General features: G+C 47.2%; 1 long non-coding RNA gene across 1 annotated transcript; it reads left to right on the top strand.

Annotated features, from left to right (window-relative positions):
- The first annotated feature begins 1,223 nt into the window (after window positions 1-1,223).
- Window positions 1,224-2,523, top strand: LOC141050009 (uncharacterized). Its single transcript, XR_012220470.1, has 4 exons — window positions 1,224-1,378; window positions 1,460-1,506; window positions 2,207-2,295; window positions 2,423-2,523. It is a non-coding gene; the product is annotated as an uncharacterized lncRNA (long non-coding RNA).
- Window positions 2,524-15,578: the final 13,055 nt, after the last annotated feature.

Raw genomic sequence — 15,578 nt, 5'->3', positions numbered from 1 at the left:
TTATCTTCTCTGGTAAACTCAAGTTGTACTATTACTGTGAGTCTGTTTGCTTTCATTTTCAGCACCTTTTCAGAGCCCTCTATTAGGGAGGCACGACATACCGACATGGACACTAAATTTTCAGCAAGGGGCTATCCGCCATATGTTAGACCTTCGCCCCCTACTCCGGCTTCCAGCTCACGGAGCCGTAAGTGTATTCCCTTTGTGAGCACATACCGCCCGTTCAGTCCTCTCATCAATGGTGTCATCTTCAAGCATTGGCCTTTACTCCACCAAGCCTATCCTTCTGTTCCAGAATTTGTCTCCCGGCCCCTGATCTGCCATAAACGCCCCCAAACCTTAGGGACTCCCTAGTCAGAGCCGACATTGGCCCCTCTAAGCCAATTGCCAAACAGACTTTCTTTTCATGCCAACGCAAGGGTACTTTCCCCTGCTTGCACTGTCTTCAGTGCTCTCATATTACCAAAGGCGAGTTTTTCACACATCCACGTACTGGGAAGAAGTTCCCGATCCCTGGATATTTTACTTGTGATTCAAATTATGTCATTTATCTGATTAAATGCCCCTGCGGTCTCAGGTATGTTGTTGAGACCACCCAGCATATCCAAGACCGCATTAACAAGCACAAATCCACTATTCGTTGTAAATTGATTACCTTACCCATCACAGCTCATTTTAGTGCCGCTGGCCACACCATTCCGCAGCTCAGATTTCAAATGATTGAGCATGTTGACCAACCCCGCCGCAGCGGAAATAGGATTAAAACACTCAGAGAACGCGAGGCGTTCTGGATCCATACCCTCCAAACCTTAGAGCCATTAGGGCTCAATAGGGAATATGAGCCCCTCCGTTGATTTATCTATCCACTATGCTTAATCGATTTGCTTATTTACCTATTTGACCCTTACTGTACATTAATGTATGCTTGCATGCTCACCTTGAGTTATTTTGACTTATAGTATGTCATTGCATTCTCTGCTCTTATTGTCTTGCATATTTGTATATGTGCATATTTGTATCTGTATATACCCATGTATTCATTTTTTCTTATGTCTCCTTTTCCATCCACAGTACTAACCCCATGTGTTTTTTTTCCCTTTCAGATCTCACACAACTGATCCACACTGTTTCCCTGTATTCTCTTAGTGGCACACCCCCCACACGCCCCTCAGCTGGTAACCCGGGATACAGCACTTCCCTGCTCTCACTGGCCGTCCCTGGTCATGTGACCATGCACGTCACAGACCTTGCGTTCCCAGAAGTGCCCTCTCCCCTGTACATGGCTGGCTTCCTTATAATGGCGCCGTTCGGCCCGTTACACCACGCCGCTGCAGCTGCTCCCCTCGCCACCCGCGCTTGTCCTGGACCTCTACTGCAGGTAGCGCTGCTGCCCGACTACTCTTGGCTTCTTCTTAGTCTATGTATTTGTCCGCTTCACCATGCTGCTTTTTCCTTCCAGGCGTCCATACACTCTCCATAGTGACCTTATCACATCTCTCACCCATGGTATGTAGCCTCTCTGGTGTTGTCAATTGTATTCCCTCGCTGAGTTCTTCTCCTCCCCCCTCCCCTCCTTTCTCTTCTGTTTCTTCTTTTTTTCCTTTTCTTCTCTGTTCTCTTCCTCTCTTCTCCTTACTTCTACCTTTACTCTACCTCTTTCTCTCTGTTGCTCTATCTTTTCTCTTCTCTCCCTCTTTCCTGCCTTTTCCCTTTATTTTTCGGTTTCATTCCTTTTTTTCTCTTCCTTTTTTCTCTCTCACTTCCCCGTGTCCTTCTCCCTCTCCCTTTCTTTCCCTCCCTCACTCTCTCTTTTTCTCTTCCTCTTCTTTTCCTTCCTTTCTCCCCCTCTCCTTTTTTCTCTTTTTTTTCTCTCCTTCTCTCTCTCTCTCTTTCTTTCCCTTTTCTTTCTCTTCTCTTTTCCCCCTCCCTCTCTTTCCCTTCCTCTTTCTCCTTCTCGTTCCCTTCCCCTTGCTCCCTGCTTTTCCCTTTCCTCCCTCTCTCTCTTTTCTTTTTCTCTCTCTCTTCTTTCTCTCTCTCCTTTTTTTTCTTTCTTTCCTTTTTGCTTCCCACCATCCTCTACTGATATGGATACTATCCTTGGCTGTTCCATTATTTGTACCAGTTGATCCAACTCGTTTCCCTTGGTACGCTTCATGTTATTATATTCATATTTGTACTAACTACTCTCTTTTCATGTGATTAAAAGCACACTCTGCAAACCGTATGGAACCTCACCTCTCTTTGAATAATCCAGTAGTCCTTTGAGACCCATGTTTCCCTGCTCTGACCAGTGATGTATGTTCCATTTGCATTATACTTCTTATGTTTATTTGTGTTATTGTGTATGTAAATATGTATGTAAATATTCTATGTATCACTTGTACATATCGCACTCACTATTGTTATTTTCACACCTTTTCAGGCAACAACCTTGAGAAAGGCTCTATGCCGAAACGTTGGTGCTGTTGCTTTGGTTAGGTTCCCTTTGCAGTGTGTCAATTAATAAATTCACTTTTGCATATACATTCCTTCTTTTCCTCATTTGAGTGCCGGGGTTTACTTTATTGCCTATATATGGGCATAGACAGACTGTCTCCAGGATGGTTGTAGATAAAGAGGGGCTTAATGAACTTAATCTATTCTTTAACAGATTTAATCACACACTGGCTGCTCCTGCCCCTGCATACCATTCACACCTCTCTGCTACAATAACCTCACCCCCTGCTGCAACTTGTCAACTGAGCCAGGGTCTGTTCTTCACAAGTACCCAGGTTGCAAAGGAATTGAATAAGATCAAAGTTTTGAAGGCTGCAGGTCCTGACGGCATCAGTGCAAGGCTAATCAAAACCTGTGGGCACCAGCTGAGTGAGATCATTACATATCTGTTCAATATGAGCCTGAGAATGGGTATAGTACCACAACTGTGGAAATTATCGTGTGTGGTACCAGTTCCGAAGAAACCTTATCCGAAAGACCTTAATGACTATAGACCTGTAGCATTGACATCACACCTGTTGAAGGTATTAGAGAGATTGGTTCTCACTAGAGTTGAGCGATACCGTCCGATACTTCAAAGTATCGGATCGGAATGGATCGGCCGATCTTTAAAAAAAGTATCGGTATCGCCGATTCCGATACCGGAAGTCCCATTCAAGTCTATGGGACTTCCGGTATCGGAATAAGAAAAACCCTGTTTTTGCCTTGTACAGCCTCTCTGGGGTCTGTACGGGCCTTTCGGGGGGCTGTGCCGGCCTGCCAGGGGGTCTGTGCAGGCTCCGGTGGTCTGTGCCGGCCTGCCGGGGGGCTGTGCCGGCCTGCCGGTGGTCTGTGCAGGCTCCGGTGGGCTGTGCCGGCCTGCCGGGGGGCTGTGCCGGCCTGCCGGTGGTCTGTGCAGGCTCTGGGGGGCTGTGCCTGCCTGCCGGTGGTCTGTGCAGGCTCCGGTGGGCTGTGCCGGCCTGCCGGGGGGCTGTGCCGGCCTGCCGGTGGTCTGTGCAGGCTCCGGGGGGCTGTGCCGGCCTGCCGGGGGGCTGTGCCGGCCTGCCGGTGGTCTGTGCAGGCTTCGGGGGTCTGTGCAGGCATCGTCCGATGGGACTACAAGTCCCATCGGGCGATGCCTGCTACCATGACAGTGATTGACACATTAGCCAATGATGGGACAGTAGTAGTCCCATCATCCGGCTAATGTGTTAAATGTTAAAAAAAAAAAAAAAAAAATACTACATACATACTACATACATACTACATGCATGATACATACATACTACATGCTACATACATACTACATGCATGCTACATACATACTACATGCATGCTACATACATACTACATGCATGCTACATGCATGCTACATACATACTACATGCTACATACATACCACATACATACTACATACATACTACATACATACTACATACATACTACATGCTACATACATACTACATATATACTACATGCATGCTACATACATACTACATGCTACATACATACCACATACATACTACATACATGCTACATGCTACATACATACTACATACATGCTACATGCTACATACATACTACATATATACTACATGCTACATGCTACATACATACTACATATATACTACATGCATGCTACATACATACTACATATATACTACATGCATGCTACATACATACTGCATGCTACATGCATGCTACATACATACTACATACATACTACATGCATGCTACATACATACTACATACATACATACATACATACTACATGCATGCTACATACATACTACATGCATGCTACATGCATGCTACATACATACTACATGCTACATACATACCACATATATACTACATACATACAATACATTCATACAATACATACATAGACATACAGTACATATAACATAGAGTAACATACTTACCAATACTTGTCACATTGTTCCCCGAAGCCATTGTCTTTTCCGGAATAAATATTAACATAACAAACCACAAAAATACTCACCCACGATCCGAAGCAGTCCACGAGTGTGTCCCACGACGATCTCGGGTAGAGAACTGCAGCATCAGATGATGCTGCCGTTCTCTACGGGCTGCAGGAATCCAATGACGGAAGGTAGGTATCCTTCCGCACTGTATTCCTCCGCCACTTAAAAAAAAAAAAAGTCCCTAGTCTCACTTTATGCCATTGCTGTGTGGGAATTTCCCACGCAGCAATGGCATAAAGTGAGACTAGGGACTTTTTTTTTTAAGTGGCGGAGGAATACAGTGCGGAAGGATACCTACCTTCCGTCATTGGATTCCTGCAGCCCGTAGAGAACGGCAGCATCATCTGATGCTGCAGTTCTCTACCCAAGATCGTCGTGGGACACACTCGTGGACTGCTTCGGATCGTGGGTGAGTATTTTTGTGGTTTGTTATGTTAATATTTATTCCGGAAAAGACAATGGCTTCGGGGAACAATGTGACAAGTATTGGTAAGTATGTTACTCTATGTTATATGTACTGTATGTCTATGTATGTATTGTATGAATGTATTGTATGTATGTAGTATATATGTGGTATGTATGTAGCATGTAGTATGTATGTAGTATGTATGTAGCATGCATGTAGCATGCAGTATGTATGTAGTATGTATGTAGCATGCATGTAGCATGTAGTATGTATGTAGTATGTATGTAGCATGCATGTAGCATGCATGTAGTATGTATGTAGCATGCATGTAGTATGTATGTATGTAGTATGTATGTAGCATGCATGTAGTATGTATGTAGTATGTATGTAGTATGTATGTAGTATGTATGTAGCATGCAGTATGTATGTAGCATGTATGTAGCATGTATGTAGTATGTATGTAGTATATATGTAGTATGTATGTAGCATGTAGTATGTATGTAGCATGTAGTATGTATGTAGCATGCATGTAGTATGTATGTATGTAGTATGTATGTAGCATGCATGTAGTATGTATGTAGTATGTATGTAGTATGTATGTAGCATGCAGTATGTATGTAGCATGTATGTAGCATGTATGTAGCATGTATGTAGTATGTATGTAGTATATATGTAGTATGTATGTAGCATGTAGTATGTATGTAGCATGTAGTATGTATGTAGTATGCATGTAGTATATATGTAGTATGTATGTAGCATGTAGTATGTATGTAGTATGTATGTGGTATGTATGTAGCATGTAGTATGTATGTAGCATGCATGTAGCATGCATGTAGTATGTATGTAGCATGCATGTAGTATGTATGTATGTAGTATGTATGTAGCATGCATGTAGTATGTATGTAGTATGTATGTAGTATGTATGTAGCATGCAGTATGTATGTAGCATGTATGTAGCATGTATGTAGTATGTATGTAGTATATATGTAGTATGTATGTAGCATGTAGTATGTATGTAGCATGTAGTATGTATGTAGCATGTAGTATGTGTGTAGCATGCATGTAGTATATATGTAGTATGTATGTAGCATGTAGTATGTATGTAGCATGCATGTAGTATATATGTAGTATGTATGTAGCATGTAGTATGTATGTAGCATGTAGTATGTATGTAGCATGCATGTAGTATGTATGTAGCATGCATGTAGTATGTATGTAGTATTTTTTTTTTTTTTTTTTTTAACATTTAACACATTAGCCGGTTGATGGGACTACTACTGTCCCATCATTGGCTAATGTGTCAATCACTGTCATGGTAGCAGGCATCGCCAGATGGGACTTGTAGTCCCATCGGACGATGCTTGCACAGACCCCCAGACATCAGCACAGCCCCCCGGCAGGCCGGCACAGCCCCCCGGCAGGCCGGTACAGACCCCCACAGGGTGCACAGACCACCGGCAGGCCGGCACAGCCCCCCGGCAGGCCGGTACAGACCCCCACAGGGTGCACAGACCACCGGCAGGCCGGCACAGCCCCCCGGCAGGCCGGTACAGACCCCCACAGGGTGCACAGACCACCGGCAGGCCGGCACAGCCCCACGGCAGGCCGGTACAGACCCCGGGCAGTCCACACAGCCCCCAGGCAGGCCGGCAGAGACCCCCGGAAGGCCCGAAATGACGGCGCATCATGATGCGCACACACCGCGCATCATGATGACGTCAGGCTGTCAATCAACTTTGAACTTCCGATTCCGATGCCGAATTCCGATATTGAAAAAATATCGGAAGTCGGTATCGGAATTCCGATACAGCAAGTATCGGCCGATACCCGATACTTGCGGTATCGGAATGCTCAACACTAGTTCTCACACATCTCCATCCTCTAGTGAGCTCGGATATGGACCCTCTCCAGTTTGCCTACAGGCCGGGCATTGGTGTGGATGATGCCATTATCCACCTTCTAGATAGGACTCTCTCTCACCTGGAGAAACCTGGGAACACTGTGAGAATAATGTTCTTCGATTTCTCTAGTGCTTTTAACACCATACAGCCAGGTCTACTGAGAGACAAGCTGGGCCTTGTTGGTGTGGACCTCCAACTCTCCACCTGGATCCTTAACTACCTCACGAACCGACCTCAGTTTGTAAAGGTTCGGGACAGTGTGTCAGACACAGTGATCTGCAATACATGGGCACCTCAAGGTACAGTTCTTGCCCCTTTTCTCTTCACACTGTACTCTGCGAATTTTAGGTGCAACTCATCTAGCTGCTACTTGCAGAAGTATTCTGATGACTCTGCAATAGTAGGCCTCATCAAAGGAGGAGATGAAAGAGAGTACAGAGATACTAACCAAGCTTTTCTGGAGTGGTGTCATAGGAACCACCTTAGGATTAATTCCGGGAAGACCAAGGAATTGGTAGTGGACTTTCGCAAGGGCAAAAATCCACCAGTAGTGGTGAATAGAGTTGAGCGAAACGGGTCGAAAAAATTCAAAAGTCGCCGACTTTTGGCAAAGTCGGGTTTCATGAAACGAAACCCGACCCTAGGATGAGGTCGGCCACGAGGTCGGCGACTTACGCGCCAAAGTCGCTTTTCAAAAGTTTGTTTTGCGCTCTTTTTCAGCCAATCAGGATCCACGGACACTGTGGGCAACGTGATGACATAGGCACGGGTCACCACCATCTTTCAGAAGGGCATGCAAGTGATTGGCTTGCTTTGGTGGGCGTCACAGGGGGTATAAAAGGGCGTGCACGCCGACCGCCATATTACTTCTGCCGATCTCAGTATAGGGAGAGGTTGCTGCTGATTCTGTAGGGAGAGCGTTAGGCAGGGAAGAAGACCAAAAAACTGCTTCTGCTGCTAGCGATTTGGCCTGCACAACACACCAGTCACTGTGTGTGCAGTGCAAGGGGAGGCTATATAGTGGTGTATCAGTGGTGTTGGTTGTTGGGCTGCCTTCTAAGGCTTCCTGACACGCTGGCATTGCTGTTTACCCACTGCTCCGCAAACTGCTTTTTTAAAAGCAATCCAATCTCCCTTATCCTTTAGTCACTTTGGTCACAGCTGTGCCATCGAGCCTGTCACATAGCGCTCAGATATTCATTGGGCCTCAAACTGCTTTTTTAAAAGCAATCCCAATTTTTTTTTTTGTCCTGCTGAGAAGAAAAGAAAACTGCTTCTGCTGCTGATAGCAATTTGGCCTGCACAACACACCAGTCACTGTGTGCAGTGCAAGGGGAGGCTATATAGTGGTGTATCAGTGGTGTTGGTTGTTGGGCTGCCTTTTAAGGCTTCCTGACAGGCTGGCATTGCTGTTTACCCACTGCTCCGCAAACTGCTTTTTTAAAAGCAATACAATCTCCCTTATCCTCTAGTCACTTAGGTCACAGCTGTGCCATCGAGCTTGTCACATAGCGCTCAGATATTCATTGGGCCTCACACAATCCAAAAGTGTCCAGTGTCCAAAAGTGTGTGCAGAGATTCAAACTCTCACTTATCCTCTAGTCACTTAGGTCACAGCTGTGCCATCGAGCTTGTCACATAGCGCTCAGATATTCATTGGGCCTCACACAATCCAAAAGTGTCCAGTGTCCAAAAGTGTGTGCAGAGATTCAAAATCTCACTTATTCTCTAGTCACTTAGGTCACAGCTGTGCCATCGAGCCTGTCACATAGCGCTCAGATATTCATTGGGCCTCACACAATCCAAAAGTGTCCAGTGTCCAAAAGTGTGTGCAGAGATTCAAAATCTCACTTATTCTCTAGTCACTTAGGTCACAGCTGTGCCATCGAGATTGTCACATAGCGCTCAGATATTCATTGGGCCTCACACAATCCAAAAGTGTCCAGTGTCCAAAAGTGTGTGCAGAGATTCAAACTCTCACTTATCCTCTAGTCACTTAGGTCACAGCTGTGCCATCGAGCTTGTCACATAGCGCTCAGATATTCATTGGGCCTCACACAATCCAAAAGTGTCCAGTGTCCAAAAGTGTGTGCAGAGATTCAAACTCTCACTTATCCTCTAGTCACTTAGGTCACAGCTGTGCCATCGAGCTTGTCACATAGCGCTCAGATATTCATTGGGAATCACACAATCCAAAAGTGTCCAGTGTCAAAAAGTGTGTGCAGAGATTCAAACTCTCACTTATCCTCTAGTCACTTAGGTCACAGCTGTGCCATCGAGCTTGTCACATAGCGCTCAGATATTCATTGGGCCTCACACAATCCAAAAGTGTCCAGTGTCCAAAAGTGTGTGCAGAGATTCAAACTCTCACTTATCCTCTAGTCACTTAGGTCACAGCTGTGCCATCGAGCTTGTCACATAGCGCTCAGATATTCATTGGGCCTCACACAATCCAAAAGTGTCCAGTGTCCAAAAGTGTGTGCAGAGATTCAAACTCTCACTTATCCTCTAGTCACTTTGGTCACAGCTGTGCCATCGAGCTTGTCACATAGCGCTCAGATATTCATTGGGCCTCACACAATCCAAAAGTGTCCAGTGTCCAAAAGTGTGTGCAGAAATTCAAAATCTCCCCTGTCCTATAGACACCTTGTTTTACATACTATATAGTTTGTTGGATTTTGTCTAGATTTCTACCAAAAATGAGGAAGGCTGGTGGAAGAGGCCGTGGAATTGGGCGGGGGTTGGCAGCTGGTAATGATGGTGTTGGTGGTGGATCTGATGGTAGTGGCAAGAGCAAAATAGGACCGAATGCAGGAGGTGTTGAGCCTGCATCATCGTCTGGCTACATAAGGCCTCGAACGCTTAGTTTTCTAGGAGTTGGCAAACCGCTTTTAAAGCCAGAGCATCAGGAAAAAGTTTTGTCTTACATTGCTGACTCAGCCTCCAGCTCTATCGCCTCCTCTTCTTCAGTTGTAAAAAGTAAAAGCACTGAGTCGTCATTGGAGGCTCATGCTCATGAACCACACCTTTCCTTGTGTCCTTCACCCCAACCAAGATTGAAGGATGACGCAGGCCATACTACTGATTACTCCATGGAGCTGTTTTCACATACCATGCCTGGATTATCAAGTGAAATGGTGAATTACCCAGGCCAAGATGAATCTGACATGGAGTGCACTGATGCACAGCCGCTGATGGATGATTCTGCTGGTACATTCACTCAGAGCACTACATTGTCCTCGCAGTGTACAGAGCCAGATTCTGACCCTGATGAGACTCAGGTGCCCCTTCCCGCACACTATACCACCATACACGGTGACACAGAGGAAGGTGCACATGACATAGAAGAGGAGGTGATGGATGACCCAGTTGTTGACCCAGATTGGCATCCATTGGGGGAAGAGGGTGCTGCTTCCAATAGCTCAGATGAGGAGCATCCACAGCAGACATCGACATCGCAACAGCTGTTATCTGGCAGGCCCGGAGCACTCCAAAGACAGGTTCCAAACATCAAAAGAGTTGCTGGACAGCTTGTCCAGAGGGTCAAAAGATCACAGCGTGCTAGGCCGCAAAATGTCTGCCAAAGTAGGAAGAGTGCAGTGTGGCACTTTTTTGAACAAAATCCTCATGATCAGGCCAAGTTTATCTGTAAGAAGTGCGCAAAGACCTTTAGCCGAGGGAAAAATCTGAAAAATTTGAATACCAGTTGCATGCTTAGACATTTAACCAGCATGCACTTGCAAGCGTGGACACAACGCCAAACCTCAAGTGCCACATGTGCAACTGATCACAACGAAGGTAGTCATCAACGCTTCATTGTTTCCCCCACTGTAAGCCCACCAGTTAGCACAGCAGCAAATGTTGAGGTGTCGTTGCAAGGCCACAGCAGTCAGGGAATCCCACTGTTATATCAACGAAAGACTGATTCTAGGCCATCAGAAAGAACACCAACTCCATCACCATCATCAACCCTCTCTCAGTCCGCCCTGTCCACCGCTACTTCCACCATTTGCAGCTCTCAAGTCCAGCTCACCCTCCCAGACACTATGAGTAGGTCAAGAAAGTACTCAGTCTCTCATCCGCGTACACTGGGTTTGAACGCCCACATTGCCAAACTAATCTCGTTTGAGATGATGCCCTTTCGGTTGGTGGAAAGCACAGCTTTCCGCGAACTCATGGCCTATGCAGTACCACGCTATGACCTACCCAGTCGCCACTTCTTCTCTCGCAAAGCCATCCCAGCCCTCCACCATCATGTGAAAGACCGCATTGTCCATGCACTCAAGCAGTCAGTGAGCGGAAAGGTGCACTTCACAACTGATGCATGGTCCAGTCGGCATGGCCAGGGCCGTTACGTGTCCATCACTGCGCACTGGGTTAATGTGGTGGATGCAGGGTCCACAGGGGACAGCGGTGGTGGGACAGTGCTGCCTAGCCCACGGTATAGGAAACAGTTGGCTGTAGGCGTTCAACCCTCCTCCTCCTCCACCTCCTCCAGAAGCGAAAGCTCGTCCACAGAGCGCAGTCGTACGAGCACTCCATCTGCAGCTGCCACTGTTGCACACGATGTGTCCCCCTTTCGAGCAGCTAGTGGAAAGCGTCAGCAGGCTGTGTTGCAGATGATGTGTTTCGGCGACAGACACACCGCCGAGGTGCTGGCCGAGTACTTGAAGCGACAAACTGAGTCATGGCTGGGCAGTGTACATCTTGAGGCAGGCAAGGTAGTTAGTGATAACGGCCGTAATTTTGTGGCAGCCATAGCCCTTTCAAAACTCAGCCACATACCTTGCTTGGCTCACACCTTGAACCTGGTGGTGCAGTGCTTCCTCAAAAATTATCCGGAGTTAACAGCCCTGCTCCAGAAGGTGCGAAGACTGTGCGCGCACATCCGCCAGTCGCCTGTACACTCCGTTCGTATGCAGAAGCTGCAGCGATTGCTCCACCTTCCCAACCACCGCCTCATTATCGACATTGCAACAAGGTGGAACTCCACCCTGCACATGGTGGAGCGGCTGTGCGAGCAGAGGCAGGCCATAATGCATTTGTGGGAGGATACACGGCCAGGCACTTTGAGAACAGACATGGAGTTGACAGGTGTGCAGTGGTCGAAGCTGAAAGACCTTTGTAAAGTCCTTCAGTGTTTTGAGGAATGCACACGGCTGGTAAGCGCAGACGACGTCATCCTAAGCATGAGCATCCCACTTATGCGTCTGCTCATGCAAACTTTGATGCACCTTAAGGAGCAGGCGTCTGCAGCCAATGTTGATGAGGAGGAAGAGGAGGAGGGAATCCTTGATGACATTCAGCCATTGTCTGCTCAGGGACCTCTCCTGGACGAGGTGGAGGAAGAAGAGGAGGAGGAGGAGGATGATGGGGATGATTACTTAGGGGAGGAGGATGCATCTCGTGGGGCAAGTGAAAATGTTGGCGTGGCAAGGTCTGGTACAGGGTTTGTGCGTGACTGGAGGGATGTGGATTTGCCAGAAAGTGCTCCTCCACCCAGCACTCGCAGTGCATCATTGACACCGGGAACATTGGCCCACATGTCAGATTATGCCTTGCAGATCCTAAAAAGGGACCCCCGCATTGCCAAAATGATGAACGATGACGACTACTGGTTGGCCAGCATCCTGGATCCACGCTATAAAGGCAAATTACAAAACATCATGCCACAGGAGAACCTTGACCTAATATTGGCTAATAAACAAGCAACTCTGGTAAATCGGTTGCTTGAGGCATTCCCAGCACACAGCAGCGGTGATGGTTCTCACACGAGCCGTACGGGCCAGGGGCAGCTTGGCAGAGGTGTTCGTGGTGCACACAGCAGAAGTGGCGTTGGAGACAGGGGTTTCATGACAATGTTGTGGACTGATTTTTCAAATACCGCTCACACAACTGGTAATACTGCATCGATGGAAAGTGACAGGAGACAGCAGTTGTCAACTATGGTAACAAACTACTTTTCCTCCCATATCGATGTTCTCCCACACAGGTCATTCCCCTTTGACTATTGGGCCGCTAAACTGGACACCTGGCCTGAATTGGCATAATATGCCTTACAGGAGCTCGCTTGCCCAGCTGCAAGTGTGCTATCGGAAAGAGTCTTCAGTGCAGCTGGATCAATCCTGACAGAAAAAAGGACCCGTCTGTCAACCCAAAATGTGGATGATCTAACCTTCATTAAAATGAACCACGCATGGGTTTCCAAGGATTTTGTCCCACCTTCCCCTGATGACACATAGGGTGACAGAAAAATGGCTTGCTTTGGTCCACCTCTTCCTGGTACTTCACCTATTTTGCCTTTTGCATCAGCTGAATGTCCAACATCAACATATGCCACTTTCTAAAACTCCCTAACTGTGCTGCCTCCCCCCCTTGGCTGGGGTCACCACCTACCGCACAACACCGTGCGAGTGCCGTTGCCCTGGACAGGTGGGTAGGCCGACTCTTGGGCGCGGGCACTGGCACAGGGTCCCTCATAGTGCAATCAAGTGTCTCTGATGGTGGTGGTGCACACCTGCCGTCAGACACACCGCTGTACTATGAGGGGCCCAGTGCCAGTACCGACGCCCACGAGTGGGCCCCCCTTGCTTGGGCAGGGCCCCAGCATTTGCAATCTTTACCTCTCCCTGCTCCTCCGCTGTGTAATCTGGGCCGTCAAATCCATACTGTGCCTGACACCGTCTGAGCCTGCCTCCTGAGACATATATTTTGAATGTGTACGCTATCCATACATGTTATCCGGGGATACGGTACCCTTTCTAACCTTTGTGCAATCACGTGCAATCCATACTGGGCCTAACACCGTCTGAGCCTGCCTCATGCTGTATAGACATATATTTTGAATGTGTACGCTATCCATACATGTTATCCGGGGATACGGTACCCTTTCTAACCTTTGTGCAATCACGTGCAATCCATACTGGGCCTAACACCGTCTGAGCCTGCCTCCTGAGACATATATTTTGAATGTGTACGCTATCCATACATGTTATCTGGGGATACGGTACCCTTTCTCACCTTTGTGCAATCACGTGTAATCCATACTGGGCGTGAGAACGGCTGGCGAGCTGTTAAGCAAGCTACAGCACCTGTCCAGACAAGTACAGGGATTCCCTAGCGAGGAGACTTATTTGATTGTTTTCAATGTTGGGACAGCAATTTTTGGGGAGCACTATACTCTGGAGAATGATAGATGGGGCCCACCATACACTGGAACATTCCAAAGGTGGACATCAGACACTTGAGCAGCATTTACAGGGCCCATTATACACTAGAGCATTAGAAATGGGGCCCATTATGTTTGGAGCATTATTTGGGCCCATAAGACAGTGGAGCTTCATCCATGGGGATCAACATATACTGTAGCATTATGTGGAGCTCATCATATACTGTTTCAAACATTATATGGGACCAATGATTCTGTATGGAGAAATAGATGGGCCTCGTCATGAGATGTAAAAAGTGAGGTATTTTTCATTGTACTATACCGCTATTTCTCTGCCGTATCGGAGCATGACGAGTTGTGGTATGTGTTAAAGGGGCGCTCTTTCGCCCAGGGCACATGAAAACCTGGAGCCAGCCCTCCCCCCCACAGTTTGTAGCCAAATAACCTCCATTTTTCAGTGCGTAACTTGTATTATGAAGTTAATTAAGGTTGACAAGCTTAAGAAAGAAGAATTGATGCTTTTGGCATTCAAATGGGCACTGTAGGTGTGTTTCCTGTCCTCCTCTCACTACCGACTTTTATTCCCCATTGACTTACATTGGGTTTCGTGTTTCGGGACGACCCCGACTTTTCCCTATAATCGGACGATCTTGCTCGACCCGACTTTTGGAAAAGTCGGGTTTCACGAAACGAAACGCGACCCTAAAAAACCAAAAGTCGCTCAACTCTAGTGGTGAACATTCAGGGAAATTACATTGAGATAGTCGACACCTATAAGTATCTTGGTGTGATCCTCAATAATAAGCTTGACTGGGCCCATCACTTGGATGCAGTGTACAGAAAGGGCCAAAGCAGGCTTTATCTGCTCAGATGGCTGAGAGCCTTCGGAGTTAGAGGGGCACTCCTTGCATCCTTCTTCAACTCTGTTGTGGCATCAGTCATCTTCTTTGGTGTGGCGTGCTGGGGTAGTGGCATATCAACCAGGGACAGGAATAGGCTGGACAAACTGATTAGAAGGGCCAGCTCTGTCCTGGGATGCCCCCTTGATCCAGTTCAGGAAGTAGGTGAAAGGAGGATACTGGCCAAGGTGAGCTACATGGTGCAGAATGATTCCCATCCCATGCATGAGACCGTGACAAAGATGTGCAGTACTGTCAGTGACCGGCTACTTCATCTTAAATGTGAGAGGGAGCGCTATCGAAAGTCCTTCCTTCCTGCTGCAGTTAGGCTGTATAACCAGCACTGTGGAAAACGGAGAACGACCCAAACAGAGAACTGATAGATCCAAAGTTGTGACAGTCCGGTTACATTTTTTTTTTTCGTATATGTACCTACCTACTGTCAATGTAATGCCTTTATGCATCTGTATTTGTACTTGTTCCTGCCTTGCTGCTGTAATGCTCTGAATTTCCCCATGGTGGGACGATTAAAGGATTATCTTATCTTATCTTATCTGCACCCTTGCAGCTCTATCTGTGCATCTGCACCCTTGCAGCTCTATCTGTGCATCTGCACCCTTGCAGCTCTATCTGTGAATCTGCATCCTTGCAGCTCTGCCTGCCCGGCTCCCTAGCCGCTCTGCCTGCTCGGCTCCCTAGCCGCTCTGCCTGCTCGGCTCCCTAGCCGCTCTGCCTGTCCGG

This window comes from Dendrobates tinctorius, unplaced genomic scaffold, assembly GCF_039654945.1.
Source record: "Dendrobates tinctorius isolate UK_male_01 unplaced genomic scaffold, ASM3965494v1 ptg000151l, whole genome shotgun sequence".
Classification (NCBI taxonomy): domain Eukaryota; kingdom Metazoa; phylum Chordata; class Amphibia; order Anura; family Dendrobatidae; genus Dendrobates; species Dendrobates tinctorius.
Note: the sequence above shows the minus strand (reverse complement) of the source record. Positions and strands in the feature narration are given on the sequence as shown.